This window comes from Mauremys mutica, chromosome 2 (assembly GCF_020497125.1).
Source record: "Mauremys mutica isolate MM-2020 ecotype Southern chromosome 2, ASM2049712v1, whole genome shotgun sequence".
NCBI classification, from domain to species: Eukaryota; Metazoa; Chordata; order Testudines; family Geoemydidae; genus Mauremys; species Mauremys mutica.
Window position 1 is genome coordinate 144,803,350 of NC_059073.1, and position 16,084 is coordinate 144,819,433.

Below are 16,084 nucleotides of genomic sequence, written 5' to 3' on the forward strand. Positions count from 1 at the left end.
ACACGCTGGTTTTTCCACCCCACCTGTGCCTCATGCAGCACTCAGGATGGGAAGAAATCAGTCATATTGCAGAACCATGTATTTTTCTCTAATCTCACTCTTGGAAATGGTCAAACTGCTTTGGCTGAAATTTTCCAAAAGAAAATGCAGCCAGAGGCAGATTCCCCAGCCTGGAGAATTTGAGCCCAAATTATTAAAGTCTGATAACATTATAACCAGCTAGTAACAGAGTCTGATCATGGGAAATGTTGCACAATCTTAATGGCAGGAGGTGGTACCAGTCCCACCTGTAATACCTTGGCTGAGCCCTTTGGAAGCTTGTTGGTCTATTGACATGTGCTCCTAAATCACTTAGGCACAGAGGGAAATCCCACTCTTTATTATCTATCTGTATCACAATAGCGCCCAGCTGAGGATCAGGGTCCATTGTGCTTGATGCTGTACAAACGTAGTAAAAAGACAGTCCTGGCTGGAGAGGTTGTGCAACCTAAGGTTACGGCAGGACACGGCCAGTGGAGGAAATAGACAAACACAGGTGCTGATGGTGAATTGGGATTATTAATCAGAATTAGTAACAGATTTAATTTACTCAAACCAGATGGAAATGACAGTGCTCAGATCCCAGTGATGGGTCTCCAGGGCAGACACACAAATGTACATCAATATCAGAGTCTCCCTGGTTGGAAAATTCAGCTTCCCCATCACTCAGAAGACAACAGCCCATTAACTGGCATGCTGAACAATGCGCTCTGCTTCTATTTATTTATAAAGCACATGCATGTCCCTTTCTAGGATTATAAAGTGCTCTCATATAGCCTGTGGGTGACACTGCCTACCGTGAGCCACAGCTGGGTAACACTTACACGGGACTCCAAAACAAATGAGAGTCATTTATAATATGAAGGGATCTCACCTCTGTCACTTTGTAATCGTGGATTGCAATGCACTGGCTAATACATACCATTGTCTGCTGCTGGACTGATTCAGAATGGCTCAGTTGTGTGTCCCTGGCCCCATACTGCTAAAAGCTAAGTGGAGAGTCTCCTTTAGCTCACAGTGGTAGGAGCCAGTGCTCTTAGAGGACAGAAGATCTGAGCTCCAAGTAGACAAGAGAGGCAGCAGAGTCACAATGATGAAATTCCCATGCTCTTAAACACTAACTCAACATTGCTTGGAAAGTGGATTTATTGTAGTGGCCAGGCAAGGAAATTTGCTATTTCAACCCCCTTGCTGCAGCTTCTGCTGCACTGGAATGTCTGTTGTCCCACGGGCTGCCTCTCTGAATAAAAAAAACAAAACACTAGGGCCCTAGGCACCACTTCTGATCTGACCATTGCCTAGCATGTGTGGCCCATTCAGTAAAACAGAGTAGTTCTAAGGACCTCAGAGGACTTCCTGCCATGGCTTGGGCACAAGGCAGGGTCACCTTGCAGTCTTCTGATTTTTCAACTCCTTGAGCCAAGCCTCCTTGAATCCTGCAACTACTGGATACTTTAAATGTTGGGGTGAGCATGGAGCTATACTTCAAGGGCATTCTGACTTGTAGGTCCCCACCAGACAGACAGACATACAGCTCAAGTGGGGGAGGGAATATCTTTTCTTGGACCAAATTCTGTGGGTGAGACACACACTTTCAAGCCACCCAGAGCTCTTCTTCAGGGCTAGACAAGGTACTCCGAGCATCACCGCACAATGCAAGGTGGAGCGCTCACCCACAGAAGCTGGTCCAAGAAAAGAGATTACGTCCCCCACCTTGTCTGGCTAATATCTTGGGACTCACATGGCCACAGCTACACTGCATGAAGCTCTAGTGATGGTTAGGTGACTATCAGGAGCTTCCCTGGAGTGTTTGTCCACCCCACCCTTCTACAGCCATCTTCACTTCCAAACAGACTGCTAAGTCCATGGTATCTGATGTCCTCCTTCAGACAACGGCCAATGCTGGATTATCCAGATGACAGCATCAACCTCCCTTAAATAGAGTTCACTTTGCCGATACCATGGGAGTCATTTCTCCATGAGCCCAGCTGCTGATCATTAGCATCTGCTGGAGCAGCTGGACTGATAAAGCCCTCGGCATTTTGTTGTAGCTGGTGTCACTGAAGATGTGTTTCTTGTTTGCACAGGCCCAAGAGCCTTTTAAACTGAGTGTTTCCCAGGCAAAATCCTATTGAAGTCAATGGGAATTTGCCAGAGTAAACAGCATAGGCCTGATTCCGAACTCACTTATACCGGGTTACTCCACTGATGCCAGGGGAGTTCCGCTGCTGCAAAACCAGCTCAAGGTATGGAAGAATCAGGCCTCCAGCCAAAAGCGAATGAGGACCACAACCACCAGTGTTGTCATCTCCTCCTGGACCTCAAAGACTGAAACCCCCAGGGTGATTCCCATCTTACCTGTGCTAAGTTTTAGTTTATGGCCACAAAAGAGCCAACTTCGGGACTTAAGACCTGGCTCTTACATTGTCCTCTTCAAAGCGCTTTATAAAGGGGCTCATTATTCCCCCTATTTTACAGATACGGGAAACTGAGGCACAGGGCAGTGAAGTGACTTGTCCACGGTCAGCTGCAGCCAAGCCAGGAACAGAACCCAGGTCCCCTGAAACCCAGCCCAGTAGGGAAGACTGCAGCTTACAGCAAACAGGAGGGAGGGTGCTCACAGAGCAGCTAGTAGAGATGCCCAATAAGGAGTCCTGACTGGCAAATCATTGAATGTGCTTAATCAATCCCCCCATTACCTGGGAAGGAAGGGGAACCTCTTGAGGAGAAGAACTGGGGGTGGGGCCATCTTGAAAACAACTTTGAATAGTTTTGTCCTGGATGCAGATGACCCCACTTGTAGGTCTGACATGGCACGAGCTTCCAGGCCTAGATGCAAACACTGAATCACCCACTGGAGAGCTGGGAATCTCCCCTTTCCAATCGTACAACGCTCCCATTTTTAATCCCTGTCATTCTGAAAGAGATCAGATTTAAAGCCCTCATGTGTCCGGGACCAAACATGGCCCTGGCTTGGGCCAGCCAGCAGTGGAATGGTTTCGGTGCCAGGCAGGAGGGAACGGCCATATTTTGGAGAAAGAAGAAAGCATTCTGGATTCTGCTCAGAGATCTGGCATGTCAGATGGAGTTCTAGGGGAAGCCGCTTACTCGGTTGAATGTAGAGGAGACAGTGCTTTGAGATCCTTAGAAGAAAGGCACCTGTGGAAGGAAAATGTTATTTTCTATTATAAATAGCTCCATGTCCAGGAATTGTTGATGGTGGCCATGTAAAGGCTGACACTAATTATTCTCTGCCAGAAGAGGATTCAAGTTAATTGCCACAGTCAAAATATTTCCATGCCAAGAGAGCTTGCTTTTAAATCACAGGAGCTGCAGCATATGGCCAGTGACGCTAGTTCGGAGGAGCTGAAACTAATTGGAAAGCAGGGCAGCTGGTGTAATAAATAACACAGCACTCCGACCGTCGGGCAAAGCAGGGGAACATGCCGCCTTTGTGAAGTACTTAATAAGCCGGCAGCTAGATTCTACGCTATTCACAAAAGTGAAAGGGGAGGCAGTGTTGCCTAGTGGATAATGTTATAGCTTGGGAGTCAGGAAACCTGGATTCTATTCCTGGCCTACTCGGTGACCTAGGCAAGTCACAGCCCCTCTTTGTGCCTCAGTTTCCCCATCTGCAAAGTGGGGGTTATACAAGAGCTAGGTTATTAATAGGACATAAAAAAGCCAGTCTCAGGGAGCAGCTGGCTCAGGGGATTGGCCCCAGAGCTTGTAATCTCTAGGTTAGTGCTTCAACTCCCTCCAAACCATTAGGTGTTCAGTGTCCTGTGTGAAACAAAGGTTGGTGGGTTTTTGTTTTCTTGGGGGGGGGGGTTGCAAGAGGGGGAGGGGAAGAGTCTCAATCCAGATCACAGCAGACAAGTGACCCATCACCAAACACCAGCAGAGCTATTGTTTGTACGTTGGTAGCACCGAGGTGCCCTAGTCACGGACCAGGCCGTCAGCGTGCAAGGTGCTGTACAACCACAGAATCGGCCCCGCCCCCAAGAGCTCACAGCCTAGGTGATGCCCCCTCCTGCTGCCAGTCTCAGGAGAAATCCCACAGCCTGAACTCCCTGCTCCTCCCCAGAATGGATCCCTCCAAGGTGGACGGAGGTACGCAAGCAGAGCCGTGTTATGGGGATGCACAAGGAACTCAGTCTCCGGCACTGCCCATGTGACACCTTTCCTGAGCACTAAAGGCTCCTACCCACAAGGTGTCAGGTGCCCCTTAAAGATCCTGCGAATCTAGGGGCCGCCACAGTGGGGATTGAATCAGGGACCTCCCGAGCCAAAAGCACATGCTAAGCAAGCAAGGCTGTGTTGCACAGGGGGTCTAACACCACCTATCCTCTAGGGAATCAGTAACACAGGCTCCCCAGTGAGCTACACAGCCGCTTCTCCTCGCTGGCACCTAGGGCGCTCAGCACCTGGCAGGATCAGACCCTGGGCGCACATCCCCTGCGCAGGAGCAAATCATAGACTTGTAAGACTGGAAGGGACTGTGTCACAGCAGACACCTCACCAGCCCTGCTCCCCCCCCATACGGCACAAAGGAAGCCCTTGAGAGCAGCCAGCTCCCTGCCGCAGCTGGTCAGCAAAGGGGACCTGTAAGCCAGTAGATCCTCCAGCTCACACTGGACTTGGCACCTTCCCGTCCGTGCAGGCGTGTGGCCTGCCAGGCCAACCGAGGTTACAGTTGTGACACCTTTCTCCTGATCTCCTTTCTCCCCTTTGCCTTGCAGGGCACCGCGTATTCCAGCTGCTGGAGGAGCTCTTGGCAAACTAATAATGAAGTCCCCCGGCCTTAACGGAGCCGGCACGAGATCCAACCAGATGCAGAGAAATTCCCTGCTGCCTTTTTAAGGGAAACGTGTCTGTTGCACAGGAGAGAGGAGGGACCCTCCTAGTGAGTGCAGCAGGGTGAGAGAGAAAGAAATATCTCCGGGCAGGCAGGGTGCAGCACATCGAGAGAGAAAGCAGGAGCTCCCAGCGAGGAGAGGCAGCTGCTGACACCTCAGGAAAACAACCATTTGTCTTTGATTAACCAACAATCCAAACCGTTTTCAAACACCGATAGCCTGGGGAAGGCAGGTGAGAGCCCTGGTTTACAGATTGGGAAACTGAGGCACAGGATGGGCAGGGCCCAAATTTTCCCCCTCCCTAAAAACAACCACTGATGTCAGATGCCTGGATTTTGGGGAGCCCGGCTTGAGATCTGATTCGCAAGTGCTGAGCACCAGTGACTCCAATCAGTGTCGAGGGGAGTGGCAGGTGCTCAGCACCACTGGACATCAGGCCTCTGTGTCTCGTGTGGGGCACCCCACATCGATTGCTAGCAGACCCATATGTTTCCAGCCTATAGACCAGTATGGGACTAACTGTTTGCAGCTGCTCCCTGGGGCAGCCCCACCAGTCATCCTGACCTGGGCAGAGGGACTGACAAGTAAAGCTCGACTAAAAAGAAACAAAAAAATCAGTATCAAGCTTCAAGGAACCTAGTGAGAGTCCTGGGATAACCTGTCCATTAGTCATCTTGGTCTAGTACAGAGGTGGGCAAACTACAGCTCGCAGGCCACATCTAGCCCATGGGACTGTCCTGCTCGGCCCTTGAGCTCCCAGCCGGGGTGGCTATCCCCCAGCCTCTCGCCTTCTGTCCCTCAGCCGTGCCGCCAGCGCTCTGGGCAGCGTGGCTGCAAGCTCCTGCCAGGCAGCGCGTCTGGCTCTGGCCAGGCAGCATGGCTGCCGGATGTGCTGCTCTGAGCGGCATGGTAAGGGGGTTGGAGCGGGGTGAGGTCCCAGGGGGGTGGTTAGGGGTGGAGGGTCCTGGGGGGGGCCAATCAGGGGACAAGGAACAGGGGGTTTGGATGGGTCAGGGGTTTTGAGGGGGGCAATCAGGGGGCAGGAAGTGGGAGGGGGCAGATAGGTGGGAGGGGGCCAGGCTGTTTGGGGAGGCACAGCCTTCCCTACCCGGCCCTTCATACCGTTTTGCAACCCCAATGTGGCCCTCAGGCCAAAAAGTTGGCCCACCCCTGGTCTAGTACACAGGGGCACTGGACTGGAAGTCAGGAGACTCAGACTTCAAGGCCAGAAGGGACCATCGTGATGATCTGCACATTGCAGGCCACAGAACCTCACCCACTCCTGTAACAGAGCCCTAACCTGCGTTCTATTGCCAATGCAGCCACTGACTCACTGGGAGGCTTTCAGCAAGCCTCTCTGCCTGTCTCTCTTCTCTGTTCAGACCGTAAGCTCTTTGGGGTAGGGGATGCCTATTACTACGTACAGAACCAAGCGCAATGGGCCCCCAGCCGGGCACCTGTGGATGCTGCTGCAATACAAATAACAAACAGCAGCTTTGTTGTTACTGTTGGCAAAGCCCCAGGCACAGGGTGGGATGTGAGCCCTTTTCTCCAGTTTCACTGCATTGCAGGAGCGGCACAGCTGGCTGGAGCGAGGGCAGAACAGAGCGGAGCAGGGTCTGGGGTTGTACCAACCGTGACTGGAATGCTATAGCCCGAAGGATCACAAACCGTCCAGCCAACGCTCATTAGAGCCTCACCCACTGCCTGGGAGATCAGTGCTAATTATATCCCGTTCGCCAAGCAGGGAGGTGGTCAGCAACCTGCCGATATTTACTCAGTGAGTCAACAGCAGAACAAGAACCCAGGAGTCCTCGCTTCCCGTCTGCCCACCGCTAACCACAAGAGCCACACGCCCCTCCTGGCCTCAGGAACCCGTAGACCTGAGTCTCTTAGGCTCCCTTCTCCCTCCCCAGAGCTGGAAATAGAACCCAGGAGTTCTGGCTCCCAGCTCTCTGCTGCCCCTACAGAAGAGTTCATTACGCTTGTAATTCTCTAGCCTGGTTAACATGTCAAAATATGCCCTAGCTAGCACCACATTTCTCCCCTGCTCCCTTACTGCTTTGCACACCACGCCTCACCTGGTGCCCAGAACTGCGCCAGAGGCTACAGCAAGTCCCAGAAGGAGGAAGAATTCAGTGCAGTCGCTCTGCTCCAGAAGAGTTAGACTAAACAGAGAGACGCACGAACAAGCCCATCTCCCCACGGAGCCCCCGTGAATCCCAGCAGCCCATGAGGTCTCCCTGAAAACCGAAGGCTTCCCCCTACCCCAGCGAGGCCCTGCGAGAGACAGACTGCAAGAGAGTCCTGTCCTGCAATTAAAGGCTGCTCTGAGAAACTGCAGCCCAGTCACCGATGCCGGGTTTACATTGAACAGCATCCAAAGATGAGGTCACAGAGGCAGAGGGTTGCCAATGCCATATATGACATTACCGGGGGCCGGGGGGAGCTTTTAACAGGAGGCAGCAGCTGTGCACATGATTTGCACAGCTGGATGCTGCTCTACACCAGAGGTGGGGGATTTATGAGTCTTCAATGCTAGTGGAACTGTTTTCCCCCAAGCCTGATTCACAGAGGGTGCGAGCCTATTCCAGGCCCAACTAGGGGGCTTTAACCCAAGCTATAGCAGCTCATGCATGTAGCTTTGGAGGGCTCCGGTTTGATTCCCCATATGGCAGCCAGCGCACACTCTTTCGGGAAAGCCTGGCATAAAGAGGGAGAGCTGGGGTCAGAGATCAGCAACCAGGTTTTTCCCCAAAGAGCTCAGCATGCTGGGTGCACTTGGGAGTGCTGAGGCATTCTGAGAGCGGCCCATCAGCGTCACTGCGGGGGCTGCTCGCTTTTGTCAAAAAGAAATCTGGCCCTTACTAAATGGGAGCTGAGCCCTTTCGCTTGATTGTGGCTGCCGAGACCTTGGAAACCTGCCCCAGGGAGGCTCTTGCTAGGAGAGAATCCAAAACCACCAGAGCCCGTTGTCAAGCTTGCGAGTTTCTCCCGTGGTTAGGCAAGGCTTGATGCCCAGTGGTGCTGAGCGACCAGAGCTGCTCTCAGTACCTCTGAAGAAGTCTGGTCACTAGTGACCACACTGTGTCTATACTATCCTGAGGCTGCAACACTGGGGGAAGTTGAAAGGCGGCCCATGGATCTCTGCTAGGGTCACTCGCTCCCCTCCCCATTCATTCTCTCCTGTGCTGAGAAGCACTTGGGGAGAATCTGTGGAAGGGGGTGTGGCCTTTACCTCTGCAACCCTCCCCCTCCCCGAGGATATCAGGGGGAGTGAAGGCAGGAGTTCATAGACTATCAGGGTTGGAAGGGACCTCAGGAGGTATCTAGTCCAACCCCCTGCTCAAAGCAGGACCAACACCAACTAGATCATCCCAGCCAGGGCTTTGTCAAGCCTGACCTTAAAAACAGTTTGGTTTGATTCATTCACACCTTGAGATATGAAATCCCTGAAGGGTTTCTTGCATCCCTCCTCTAAAATGAAACAGCTGCTAGACTCTCTCCAAGTACATCGATAGCCCCTGATACCAATGTGCCCCACAATCTAACATTCACCCTCACAACACCCCTTTGTTTAGACTCCTTGGGACAGTGACTGTCTATTCTGCATTTGTACAGCCCCTAGCACAACAGGGTGCTGGGCCAAGCCTCAGGCTCCTAAGTGCGTCAGTAATATTGCATCTGATGAAGTGGGCATTCACCCATGAAAGCTCATGCTCTGATACATGTTAGTCTATAAGGTGCCACAGGACTCTCTGCTGCTTTTACAGTAATATAAATATTACCCCTACTTAACAAAGGGGGGGACTGAGATGCAGAGACTTGTCCAAAGTCACGGAGGAAAGCTGTCAGAGCAGGGATTCAACCCAGATCTCCTGAGTACGCTAATCACTAGACCATCCCCCGGGAAGACTCAGGGCTTGGAAGCAGTCTGGTAAGTCCTATGACGCTCCCAGGTAGAACGGGTCCAGAGCTGCACGTTTCAGGCTGTGACACACAAAACAAGGGTCATTTAAAAAAAAAAATCAAGGAAAAGCCCCAACCGTAAGTGTTGTGAGGCGGCACTGGTAGGGTCGACCGCACGGCCTCAGCTGGTTTTGAGATTCTAAAAAGCAATGCAAGTAAACATCAAAGCTATTAGCCACCTTGTAAGGGTCCATGTACGGGTCCCCTTGTCAGGTGAGGGGTCGCTCTTCGCCTTTGGGGCGCCTGGGAACCAGGCCGCCTCACTACAGGAGGCTGAGCAGCCGTTCAGTCTTAAAGTCCACGCCCTAAATCAGGGCAGGGCAACAGGCAGTAGTCCTGGGCTCAGACCCTCAGGTAGGGGCTGAGCAAACAAACAGTAGTTCAGTTTGTAAAGCCCAAGCCCTAGCTCAGGGCTGGGCAGCAACACAAATACAGGGCTCAGGCCCTCAGGCAGGGGCTGAGCAAACACACAGTTCAAGTCTGCAAGGCCCAAGCCCTAGCTCAGGGCGGGGCAGCAACACCAGCACAGGACTCAGACCCTCAGGCAGGGTTGAGCCGGAACTGGTAAGTCCAGGCTTCTACGCCTGACTGTTGGGGTGAGGGGGAGACTGCCACCCGTGAGGGGGTGGCAGGGGGGACACAGGCCCACCCACTCCACTGCGACCCGGCCCGGGGCCCTAGCAGCAGCGTGGATCCACTGCAGTCAGTGGGGATCCTGGCCATAACACACTGACATAGGCTCAGAGTCGGCTATAGCCAGACTGGGGTCAGCTATCCCCGGGCCACTTGCAATCTCCCCCTCCATTGGTACCTGTCGTCGTGGCTTCGGAAGGGGGGTCCACCAGCATCGGCTCCTCAGGACACAGGTGCATGGGTGGGCTCGACTCCTCCCCTGGGTCACGAGAGCGAGGCAGGCTCGGCCAGTCCTCCTCACGGTACCGGGCTCGGGGCAGGCTCGGCCAGTCCTCCCCTGGGTACCGGGCTCGGGGCAGGCTCGGTTCAGCACGAGCTCGGGCACCACCATCTGTCCTCTCCTGCGGCCAGGGCGCAACTGAGCTTTGGGGCCGGGACTTTATACTTCCTGTCCCGCCCCTTGACTTCCGGGGGGCGGGGACAGGCGGCGGTGACTCCGCCCACTTCAGCAGCTATGCTGGCTCAGCCCCCTCAGGTGCAGCTGGGAGCCAGGCCGCCTCACTACACACCTCCTCAGCAGGGGCTTAGGCATGGCTTCCAGTTGATGCCAAATATGGCCCAAACACTCTTGCTTTCCATTGTTAGCCGCTCCTACAGCGGCCACCTTGCCCCAGCAGCGGGATGGTAGCAAAGATCTGACGGCACTTCAAAAAGGCTTGCGGGAAAGTCAAGGGAATGGAATAAAAGAACGCTAACACTTGCAACGCATATCTATGCATACAGCCACCCCCCCATTGGAGTGATGTTGCACTAATTTAGTTAAACTGGTGCAAGTTTGTGTGCAGCCACTGCTGATTTAAAGCTTGCGAGCTAAAGCGATGCAAGCCCAATTGAAATGGCTGCAGAGCATCCATGTTCGAACATGCACCTGGTTACTAAATTAGTGAAACGTTTCACCCCCAGTTAGACAGGGGCAACTCGACCTCCTCTGTAAAATACTTTGATATCGACTGATGAAAAGTGCTATAGCAGAGCTAGATGGTGATATCATCATGTGTGTAGACACAACAGAAGAGCTGGAGCTCAGAGGCTATAGGAGATAGTGTCCCAAAGTCACACGCTAAACTCTCTGTGAGGGTTTAGAGCAGGGGTGGGCAAACTTTTTGGCTCGAGGGCCACACTGGGGTTGCAAAACAGTATGGCGGGCTGGGTAGGGAAGGCTTTGCCTCTCCAAAGAGCCTGGCCCCCTCCCACTTCCCATCCCCTGACTGTTCCCCTCAGAACCCCCGACCCATCCAACCCCCCTGCTTCTTGTCCTCTGACCGCCCCCTCCAAGGACCCCCTGACCCTAACCACTCCCCCGGGACCCCACTCCTTATCCAAGCCCTCCTTCTCCCTGTCCCTGACTGCCCGGACTCCTATCCACACCCCTGCCTCCGACAGGCCCCCCGGAACTCTGCCTATTCACACCCCCCCCCGTTCCCTGTCCCCTGACTGCCCCCCCAGAACCTCTCCCCCATCCAACCCCCCTGCTCCCTGTCCCCTGACTGCCCCCTGGGACCTCCTGCCCCTTATCCACCCCCCCCCGCAGCCCCCTTACCATACCACTCAGGGCAGCCGTGCCGCTCAGCCGGAGCCAGACATGCTGCCACGCTGCCCTGCAGGAGTGCACTGCCCGCGCAGCGGCAAAAAAGGGGGGACAGCAGGGGAGGGGCTGGGGGCTAGCCTCCTGGCCAGGAGCTCAAGGGCCAGGCTGGATGTGGCCCACAGGCCATAGTTTGTCCACCTCTGGTTTAGAGCATGCACTAACAACAGTCTCTGAAGAGACATTATGGATGACAATTTCCTAACTCAAAAGCGTCGCAGCCAACATGGGGGAATCCTTTAACAGATCTTGTCTTAACAGATAAAGTGCAAATTATTACAGAACTAAAAATGAATGGTACTTAGGTACAAGTAATATTAACTTGATCACATTTATAATGTGCAAGCATAGTAATAAGTAATTAAGACCAGTAATATGTATTTCTGGTGCTTTAACAGGGCCAATTTCACAAAGCTGAAAACAATTATGAGCCAAATCAACTGGGAGGAAGAATTTAAATCAGAAAAATGAATGATAATTGGGAAGCATTTAAAAACAACTTACCAGATGCCCCAAAAGCCATAAACCCACAACTAAGGAAGAAGGCCGTACTGGATAAAAAACTGACCTGGTTTAGAGGGGAAGTGAAGGCAGCTATACAAAAATAAAAAAGTATACAAGCAAACAGAAGAAAGGGTAAGTTGATAATTATGAATATAAATAAAAAGTTAGGAATTGTAGAAAATTGATAAGGGAAGCAAAGACTGAGGAGGAGTTTTTTAAAATATATTAGGAACAAAAAGAATCCTGAGAATGCATCAGTATTGGTCCACTACTAGGTGGAAATGTTACAATTATCAATAATAATGCAGAAAAGGCAGAAGTGTTCAATAAATATTTCTGTGCTGTATTTTAGGGGGAAAAAAACAAAACACAAATGACAATCTCATTATATGACAACACTCTTTCCATTCCACTAGTATCTCAGGAGGATATTTAAAGTTAGATATTTTTAAATCAGCTGGTCCAGATAACTTGCATCGAAGAGTTTTTAAAAAGAGCTGGCTAAGGAGCTTGCATGACTGTTAATGTTGATTTTTCAATAAAAATTGGAGCACAGGGGAAGTTCCAGAAGACTAACGAAAGCTAATGTCATGCCAATTTTTAAAAAGAGTAAACAGGATGACCCAGATAATCATAGAGATGTCAGCCTGATATCAAACCCAGGCAAGATAATGGAGCACTGATATGGGATTTGATGAATAAAGAATTAAAGGAGGATAATGTAATTAGTGCCAATCAACATGGGTTTATGGAAAATAGATCCTGTCAAACTAGCTCAATTTTTTTTTTTTAAATAAGGTTACAAGTTTGGTGGATAACATACTTAGACTTCTGTAAGGCATTTGACTTGGCACAGCATGACATTTTGATTAAAAAACTAGAATTATATAAAATTAACATGGCACACATTTAAGTGGATTAAAAATTGGCTAACTGATAGGTCTCAAAATGTTATTGTAAATGAGGAATTGTCATCGAGTGGGTGTGTTTCCTGTGGGGTCCATCAGTGATTGTTTCTTGGCCAGACGCTATTTAACATTTTTATCAATAACCTGGAAGAAAACATTAAATCACCACCAATAAGTTTGGAGATGACACAAAATTTAGGGGAGTGGTAAATAATGAAAAGGACTGGTCACTGACACAGAGCCATCTGGACCACTCGGTGAACTGGACACAAGCAAACAATGTAGGCCATACTTACTGGATGGGTGACTTTATCCTGGGAAACAGTGACTCTGAAAAAGATTTGGGGGCCGGGGTGGATAATCAGCTGAATGTGAGCTCCCAGTGTGACGCTGTGGCCAAATGAGCTAATGCGATCCTGGGGTGCATAAACAGAGGAACCTCGAGTAGGAGCAGAGAGGTTATTTCACATCTATATTTGGCACTGGTGCAACTGCTACTGGAATAATATCTCCAGTTCTGGTGCCCACAATTCAAGAAGGATGTAGATAAATTGGAGAGAGCTTCATGAGAACGATTAAAGGGCTAGAAAATCTGCCTTATAGTGATACACTAAATAGATTGAGATATTTGAGTGTAACAAAGAGAAGGTTAAGAGGGAATAATTACAGGCTACAAGTATCGACATGGGGAGCAAATATTTCCTAATGGGCTCTTCAATCTAGTCAAGAAAAGTAGAACACGAGCCAATGTCTGGCAGCTGAAGCTAGACAAATTCAGACTGGCAATGAGATGTACATTTGAAATAGTGAGAGTAATTAACCATTGGAACAATTTACCAAGGCATGGGGTGGAGTCTCTATTACCCACGCTTTGTACATTAAGATGGGATGTTTTTTCTAAAAGCTCTGCACTAGGAATTATTGTGGGGGATGTTCTCTGGCTGGTGCTATACAGGAGATCAGACTAGATGATCGCAACGGTCTTTCTGACCTTGGAATCTACAAATCCCTGCCCTGAGAAACTTCTCATCTACAAAGACAGGAAGTTTTCTTTTCAGATGGGGGACTAAGCCAGAGAGAGTAAGTGACTTGCCCAGGATCAAGGCCCTGAGTTCAGGGCCCCATTGTGCCAGGTGCTGTACAGAGATAGTCCCTGCCCTACAGAGCTGGCCTAGGGGCAGAGTTAAGCTGTGGCTGGAGCCGGAGCTGGGCTGAGGGCAAAGCAGGGCTGGGTGCCGCTCCCTCCCTACCCCTACCTGCCGCGGAGCCTGGTCTGGGCCCTGGCACGTGTCCCCCCCGAACGTTCTTCTGCACCCCCCTTGAGGGGCACGGCCCACAGTTTGGGGACAACTGATCTAGAGAGACAAAAACAACAAAAGGCAGGAGAGGAATAAGCACAGAAAATGAAGCAACCTGCCCAAGGTGACACAATCCATCAGTGGCGGAGCCAGGAATAGAACCTAAGTGTCCTGATGCCCAGTCTCCTGCCTTAGCCACGAGACCACATTACCAACCCAGCAAGCTTTTTTTCTTCAAAAATTATCTCCTCTCTGAAAGCGCTTCCCATCTGTTGAAGGTTGGTTTTTTTCCCCCTTTTAAGCCCACTTAAATCATAACTTTAAATAGCCCTGCCACTGACTCAGGTCAAATAGCTTAGACTTCAGCCCCCTGGAGTTTTAGCAGAGACAGAGCTGGGATAGCTGAAGGCACAGGGCACACTGCATCCGTCCCAGAGCAGTTCAGCATCTGAGAGTTTCTGAGGAACTGGGGGAATTGTATTCCAGAACCTCGAGCTAGCAGGCAGGGAATATCTTATGCAGGAAGCAGGGATTTTGGTGCATACGAGCAAGGAGGACCACTATTTAAGAGCATTCTTGCTTATTGAGAGCAACCTTATAACTCCCTAACAGGAAACAGACTAGTCACTGTGTGGGCCCATGGTAGCGAAGACGTCTACTCTACCAAGTGCCATTTAATCCTTAACAGGAGCTTTAACGCCTCCAAGACAGCGTCTCTTGTTCAAAAATCCAGCTCTGCACACTAAAGCACACGGCCCCGGAGCAGGGCTGTCCTAATAAGGAAACGGTCCGCCAGTGCAGCCAATCAAGATCTCAGACTCGCCCGCACTTGGCATCCTGCAGCCACTGGAATGGAATCCAGGCAAATGACACAGAGCAGGCCTCCAGCAGGAGGATGCTACGAGGAATCCCAAATATCTCACTGCACAGGAGGCTCCCGAAGTCCATAACTCGTCATTTTCTAGCTTCTCATCTTGGATGACAGAGCAATAAAGACACCACCTAGTATCGGGCTTAGCTTCAATCAGAAGCACTGATAGTGACTGCTACTGTGTTACAGTAGAGGCAGTGCACGTTCGTCGGAAGACTTTTACCCTAGCAACACTCAGTGGGTCGGCTGGGCGCCCCCTGGAGTGGCGCCACCATGGCCCCGGATATATACCCCAGCCGACCGTCCCACTCCTCAGTTCCTTCTTGCCGGCTACTCCGACAGTGGGGAAAGAGGGTGGGTTTAGAATGGATATGAGCAACACATCTCGAAGAACAACAGTTATAACAGTGAGTAACCGTCTTTTCTTCTTCGAGTGATTGCTCATATCCATTCCAGTTAGGTGATTCCCAAGCCTTACCCTAGGTGGTGGGGTCGGAGAGAGACGTGGCGGAATGCAAAACCGCCGAGCCGAAGGCCGCGTCATCTCTAGATCGCTGGACTAGAGCATAGTGCGAAGCAAACATGTGGACCGAAGACCAGGTCGCTGCACGGCATATCTCCTGGATCGGTACGTGTGCCAGGAACGTGGCAGAGGAAGCCTGAGCCCTGGTAGAATGGGCAGTGAGGTGGCCCGCTGGGACATGGGCCAAGTCATAGCATGTGCGTATGCACGCTGTTAGCCAAGAGGAGATCCTCTGTGCTGTGACGGGGAGGCCTTTCATACGGTCCGCCACTGCCATGAAAAGCTGGGGGGATTTACGGAAGGGCCTTGTGCGGTCAATATAAAATGCGAGTGCCCTGCGGACATCTAAGGAGTGTAACCGCTGCTCCCGTGAGGAGGAATGAGGTTTAGGGAAGAAAACTGGGAGGAAGATGTCCTGATTAGTATGGAAGGCCGAAACCACCTTAGGGAGAAAGGCGGGATGTGGCCGCAACTGAACCTTGTCCTTATGAAAGACAGCGTAAGGGGGGTCTACAGTGAGTGCTCGAAGTTCGGAGACCCGCCTGGCCGAAGTGATGGCCACCAGAAAAACTGTCTTCCATGATAGGTACAGTAGAGAGCAGGTTGCCAGCGGCTCGAAGGGGGGACCCATAAGCTTGTTTAATACCAGGTTGAGGTCCCAGGTGGGGGCAGGACGACTAACTTGAGGGTAGAGGCGTTCCAATCCCTTCCTAAACCTAGCGACCACCGGGTGAGAGAACACAGAGTGACCAGCCTCTCCAGGATGGAAAGCAGATATGGCCGCCAAGTGAACTTTCAGGGAGGATATGGCAAGGCCCTGCTGCTTAAGCTGCCA